Below are 7,163 nucleotides of genomic sequence, written 5' to 3'. Positions count from 1 at the left end.
TGCTCTCCTCCACCCCAATCCTGAGCACTGGGGCATTCTGAAGGCTTCACAGACATACAAGGGTTTTGGCTCAGAGCAGAACATTGTTACTTAGAAAAGCAGTTGCATTTCATTCTGTTAATCCCATCTATTATTTGCAACAAGAAAAATTAATCTATCTTCAACTACACCTAGAAATAGTGAGGGAGATGATCTGATGTGATATAAGATATCACACTGTAACAAATTCAATCTACAAAGATTGTAAGGTCCAATAAACATTTTAAAGAGATTCCATTATTTATTTCCTCATATTAAGGAAGCTGTTTCTGCATTCATTTTCCTTCTAAAATGTTTGCCTCACTTAACAGTCTAATGGAGGATTATTTGCTGCCAACTGGATTGTCTGTTTAAACTGTAGTGTTTACACTGGAAGTGTCCTGTTTATGAGTCTCCACAACTTTACTCAACTTTTCTTTCCTAACAGACATAAAACATGACTTGTAAGGCATCATGAAAATTTCTACCTTTTTGACTCTCTGTTGTTGTGAGATACAGAAAGGCAAAGATTGGATTTTCCCAAATGCAATTGAGTCTACTTTTTAGCTTTGGTTTGACATTGAAATGGTTGAACAAAGATAGGCATTTCCTTTATTTTATCTTTGTGTTTTCTTATAATTTTTTAAATGATGGTTTAAAGTTGTGCTGTTTGATACAGTAGCCACTAGATACACATAGCTGCTAAATCTTTGAGATACAGCTGGTCCAGGATATTAAGATATACTGGGCCAGGAGTGATGGCACACGCTTGTAATTCGAGCTCTGGACAGCCACATCAGGAGAATCCCTATTTGAGGCCAGCCAGGGCTATGTAATGAGTTCAAGGCTAGTGTGAACTACATAAGTGAGATTCTGACTCAAAAAGAAAATTAAGATATACTGTCAGATGTAAATTATACACACAGAGTGCTAAAGACTTTTTTAAAATGAAAAAAAATATTTTATTTGTTTTATAATGTGCTGATATGATAAATATATTATTAAAGCTAATTTTCCTGCTAAAAAAAGATAGATTCTTAGCAAAGTAGAGTTGTCTACATAATGAACATTTATTGGACTGTAATGCTTAGCACCTGGAAATGAAGACTCTTTACTAACGCTCTCAGAGAATTTAATATTACTCTCTTTACTGGTGGAATTGATTACGTGCAACATCTAGGGTAATTTATAGATAAAATATTTTTATAGATATATTTATAGATAAAATATGACTGGATAGTCTGCCGGTGTTTCTCAATACTTTGTTAAGTACCTTCCAAAATGTCTTAATGTGTACTTTTATATTAGCTTCATCTGTGATGGCATCTAAAACTTGAATTCCTTTGTGTACGACTCTACTAAAGGCAATGGACTGTGTAATTTTAACTTTAATATGCAACCAAATGTTTTTCTTGATACCCTTAACCTTGAAATTTATAATTTTTGAAAATTTTCTTCCTCAATATCCCTAAGCACTAAGATATAGCTAAATAAAAGTTTTAGACAAAGTGACATAACTGAAACTCTTGGAACTATTATTTGTGGTAATTTTTTTGTTTCTCTGATGACAAAGGACGTTTGTAGATTCTACACTATCTTCTTGCCTTCCTTTCATCATGAATGACGATGTGTTGCTTGACATTAAGATCCATCTTATAAAGACAAGACAAAGGCCAAGAAAATCATATACGTGTTAACTTTCTCCTTAAGACACTGAGTTGATGTAAAAAATTAAATCAGGTTTCTTAAACTACAGGAAGGGAATCTACTATTTAAATTGCTGTAAATTAATTTCCTGCTATTTACAGCTGAGCATATTCCTGATACACTGAAGCAATTATTCTCTGAGTGTCCAGAACTGGAAACATCAATTGGTATCACTGTTGACTGCTTCCTCATCATCAAGAAATAAAAACTATCACTGAGCTGTGCAACTCACCCACTTTGTGTTCCCTCCATGGCTACTTACCTATTTAGTCTCATTCTTGATATCATAGTACAATGTCTCATCATATTTCTGATGAAATTAGAGATGTCACTTTGTACCTGAAGCATTGCAAATATCCATTTCTAATATGATCAAGGCCAAATAGCATAATATGATAATGAACTAAATAAAAGCTAAATAAACGTTTTAGACAAAGTCATCCAGTCTCTTCGTAATATACTATCCTGGAATGATCTGTCTCTACTAGCATACAAATACATTTCACTTTATTCACACAGTATTTCTCTAAATGTCTATAAGTACTTTCTCTCTTTCCTTCTATTTGTTTAATTATCATTCCCTCCTTCTAATGTATTTTGCCTCCTCCATTGTGTCAGAAAACTGGTGTATTTTTTTAAAAGCCAAGAGTCTCTCCTTGTCTGCAGTCAATTGAATCACAGAAACATTAAGTGAAAATTCCAGAAATGAATAATTCATAAATTTGATAGTATGCAAGGATCTGGGGAGTATAACACAGTCTTGTAATTTATGCCACATTTTAAACATGGGACTTGAATTATCCCTTTGTCCAGTGCATCCTTACTATATATGATACCCACTATATCAGTCACTCTGAGCTAATGGTTATCAAATCAACTGTTACCGTTTTGTAATGCTATATTCAAGGAACTATTATTTTATCTGGTAATGTCTCTATAGTTGAAAAATAGAGATAATAAATATTTTATTGCTGAACATGTTATAATTGCTCTATTTATTATCATTGCTAGTTATTTCTTATTCTACCTAATTTATAAATTAAATTTTTTCAAAAGTGTTCATAAAAAGGAAGAAATTGTACACAGAAAGTTCAGTGTATCTAAAGCTTTAGGGATTCTGCTGGTCTGGGAAAAAAAAACACCCAAGGAAAAAAATGGACTTCTGTCCCAGTGACATTCTCTAAGGCCTCTTCAGTCAAAAAGGACCTGCTTTTTCTTTTTTTTTTTTTTTTTTTTTTGGTCTTTTTCATTTTTATCAGTACCAGGGATTGAACTCACGATTGTCTGCTTGCAAGGCAGGTGCTTATGCCTGGTCATGCACATCTTTTCCTAAGACTCAGGCATATAAAACAAGACTGATACTTGGCAGCAAAAATTGAAAGACTGATAACACATGATGTTTGCTAACAATAGGTGTGTGGAAGAGACAGAAAAAAGTTATCTTGAGCACACAAAGGTCATTTCCCTCAACCGTGGAGGGTCAAGCTTTGAGAAGGCAATGCCTAAAGCAAAATGAAGAGTTACTAGCCATTTAAGAAACAAGAAAATAATTTTTAACAATAGAAATAGTCTGGAAAAAAAAAAAAAAAAAAAACAACCAAGCAATGAGAACCATGCTGGGTTCAGTGAATTACAAGCAGTGCAATGTTTCCTTTCTGTCAAAGGTCAAACATTATGAAGGTGAATGTCAATTCTAAGATGGCTTCAAATTTAACTTGGTGAAAAAATCTTGAATAAAAGCAATTCTATAAAATTCTCGTTATTCCTACAATGAACACTATAATAATCATTTTTTCATCAAAAAAATAGAACACAAAATGACTAGTACATGTTAGCTGAAGAAACTATCAAACTCTCCCTTTTTTACATCTTGTCTCTGAATAATTCTCTATGGATTTCTTGTGACTATCTGTTGCAAGAAAATAACAAAAGAATTAAAAATATTAAATATTACTTTTTCAACTGTATAAGATATACATATACTATTTATCTTATCATGAAGGGAAGGGGTCTTGTTGACTAATTATTTTTTTTTATTAAGGAGAAAAAGAAAAAAAGCAGAAATAGGGTACAAGTTATACAGAATTTCAGAAAAAATAAACAATAGGAAATCACTAGTTAATAGATTACATATTGTTATCTTAGAAATAGTTGTTCAAGTTACAAAATTAAAGCATATAAAGTGGACTTTCAAACAGTGAGACTGGAAACAGTTCTCTTCAATGATCCAGCAAAACTCAGCAATATGGTTATCTATCTTATACACTTAAATATATATGCAGTTATATTCTTTAGAGCACTTTCTTTTCCTTTCTTTTGTACAATGACAATTACAAATTTTGGGTTTTATTACTCCCACAGTTCTTATTACTTTTTTTAGAAGAGAGTAAAACCAAATATGACATAACAGAACAGAGTCAGTCAAATCAAAAGGATGAACATAATAGATAACGTAAAAACAAAATACTAGATGATCAACAATGGTTACCATACTACCTCTTGCTATCTTAAAAAGAATTGCCTATATCACCAGTTGGTAATAAAATTGAACAAAACAGTAAAGAATAAAACCAAAACATTGGGGACATTACAGGGCTTTAAAAGAAGATAATAGTCAACCGGAATGGGCATCATAATGAATCTTACTGTCTTTACAGTTGTTGCCTATACTTTTGAACTTGGTACTATCAAGCAAAGCAGAATAGAGGAAAATCAGTCAAAGCAAGATGATGAGGGCTATACAGGGTTTCAAATCAAGTTAATAGTAAACCAAAGTGGGTTACCATAATAATATATCTTGCTTTTTTAATTTTTCCATTAATTAAAAAGAAAAAAAATAAAAAAGTAAATAATTTAAAAAAGGAGACTGAGATAAAAGAGGGCATAACAACAAAACAGCGCAGGTCAAAGTATAACCACTTAAGCAAAATAGTGTTTCCCCACAAGACATCCCAACATAAAAGTAATCACCATAATATCTCTTTCCTTAAAGTCTGAGTATAACTTCGTATACTGTAGCACCAAACATCAAGACAATGTAAAACCATTCAAGAGAATGACAGTATTACAGGGTATTTAGAACCAACTATCAGAAAATGAACAATGGTTTCTGTATAATCTCCTTGTCTATAAAAGTTTTTGCTTATATTATCACATATAATAAAATCCAATAAGATACATCTGTTAAGACTGATGGAGACAGAGGAATAAAAGCTTGATGGGACTTCAAAGCAAGATGATACTAAATCAGCACTAGCTATTATGATGTCTTTTTTCTCTGCCTCATTTCTGGTGAGCTCTTTTTCTGTCGTTTGTTGTCAGTTTGCCTTCTTCATTTCGCTTTCTGCTCCATTCATTGTGGTCTCTCTGCCACTGTTTCTAAAATCTTGGTATTTTCCTTTTTTTTAGAAAATCCTGCAGTATTCTCTGTAGAGTTGAATTGGTGGTTGCAAATTCCCCTAGTTCCTCTTTATTCTGGAAGCACCTTGTTTTTCCATCAATTTCTAGGGACAGTTGTGCAGGATATATCAATCTTGGCTGGAGGTTGTTATCTTTCAAAGCTTGAATTATTTCCCCCCACACTCTTCATGATTTGATGGTTTATGCCGAGAAGTCTGCTGTAATTCCGATGGGTGTTCCCTTTTAAGTGATCTGTTTCTTGTCTCTGATGGCTTTTAGTATTCTGTTCTTTTATTGGATTTCTGGAATTTTGATTATTATATGCCTGGGTGTAGTTCTGTTTGGGTTGTAGGTGGCTGGGGTCCTGTATGCCTCATACATCTGAGTATCTTTACCTTTTGCTAAATTAGGGAAATTCTATTGGATTATTTCTGTGAATAGCTTTTGTAGTCCATTTGTTTGTGTCCCTACTTCTTCTTTTATGTTCTTAATTCTTAGGTTGTAGATCATCTTATCATCTTTTAGTCTTTGTATTATTGCTGTTTGTTTTCTTGTTATTTTTAAGAAGTTTTTCATTTCATGCTCCCATATTACCAGTCTGCCCTCCAATTCAGATAATCTATCCTTAGTTTCTTTCAAGCTGTTATGCCAGCTTTCAATAGAGTTTTTAGTTTCCTGGTAATCTCTTTGAATCTGCTTCATGTATTCTATGTTTTCTCTATTTTCTCCATCAAACAATTCTTCCCTTTTTTTCTGTTCTTCCATTCCACCATCTGTTTTTTCTTGGGTGGTGCTTAGCATTTCTCTAACTATTCTACTTATCTCTTGCTTTATTTTGTTAAATACTTCATTTTTAAACTTGTCTATGAGGCTCTGGAGATATTGCTTTAAGTCTATTGGTGCCGTGTCTGATATTGCATGTTTTCTGTCTTCCTTTGCATTTCCCTTTCCTGGATCGGTGTTCTCAGGATTGGGGACTGAGGACTCTTTCTTGTTCCTTCCTCTACCCATACTTTTTGTTTCTTCCATACAAGCAAATGTAGGAGGCCCAATTTTTTTCTCTTTTTTTGGTTATAGTTTGTTTGAATTGCGCCGGATAGGTGTTCCCATCCACTGCAGTGTAATAGGGAGATACAGACCTGGGCAGCCTCTGCTGGGCCCGCTCCTCCAGGTCAACTTACCAAAGGCTTCACTGCTAGGGTGCACCTCCAGGTGCTGGGACCTGTGTTGGACTCACCTACTGGGTCTAAGTCAGTGGCATCACCCAGGCCAGGCTCTCCCCACCAATCCCGCTTATTGGTGAAATCACATAAAACAATAAAAGCCTGTTTCTAGGATTGTTAGTCCAACACACCAGCCTTCCTCCACAAATGACTCCCTGGTGAGGTGATGATGATTCACAGATCTTTGTCATTCCATGTGTAGTTTCATCTTGTGCAGCACATGGTCTCCAGGTTCTCTTTGTGGTTCATGTTGCAGCTAAAGAGAAAGCAAGAGCTTACTGAATCATATGTGAATGAACACCTCCATATCCTAAATAATTTCTGTTCACATTATTTTGGCCAGCTCACCCTAGATGTGAGGAGGCTTGGGAATGTATTTAGATTGTGAGTCCAAGAAAAATAGAAAATTAATTTGGTAGTCAGTAAACTGATTGGACAATTAATAGTAAATTAATATAAACAACTGGGCATGTGATGACTTTGTTCTAAAAATGTATTGAATTAAGATAATAAAATTACATGTAATAATTATATAACAATTATTTAAAGGCATTTAATTTTATTCATGTAATGATTTACCCACTTATTAATATCAACAAACATCCAGTGAGCACTTAACATAAGCTCAGTATAGTATTCGGGTTGCTAAGAGATATACATCACAGATACTGTTATAGGATAAATCATCTGTCTCCATCTGGTGGTTTGTGCTAAATAGGTGCCCAATAAACATTTTTGAGTTAAATATTTAATAGTTGGTCAGTCTAACACTGCAGAATGATACACTATAGGGATGGAATAATTACCATAGAGGAC

The 7,163-nt window shown here is 33.8% G+C and overlaps 1 long non-coding RNA gene across 1 annotated transcript in view; it reads right to left on the bottom strand.

The window, feature by feature from the left end:
• Nucleotides 1-3,757: 3,757 nt before the first annotated feature.
• LOC134478416 (uncharacterized) overlaps nt 3,758-7,163 on the bottom strand; it is a 32,583-nt gene continuing 29,177 nt past the window's right edge. The window contains exons 3-4 of the long non-coding RNA XR_010051038.1: nt 7,154-7,163; nt 3,758-6,603 (exon numbers count right to left, since the gene is read on the bottom strand). The exon at nt 7,154-7,163 is cut by the window's right edge and continues 77 nt beyond it. This is a non-coding gene — a long non-coding RNA (uncharacterized LOC134478416). The remainder of the gene's footprint in view (nt 6,604-7,153) is intronic.

The sequence above is a fragment of the Cavia porcellus genome, unplaced genomic scaffold, assembly GCF_034190915.1.
Source record: "Cavia porcellus strain 051 isolate PalLab524CR breed Dunkin Hartley unplaced genomic scaffold, mCavPor4.1 scaffold_13, whole genome shotgun sequence".
Lineage (NCBI taxonomy): Eukaryota > Metazoa > Chordata > Mammalia > Rodentia > Caviidae > Cavia > Cavia porcellus.
Note: the sequence above shows the minus strand (reverse complement) of the source record. Positions and strands in the feature narration are given on the sequence as shown.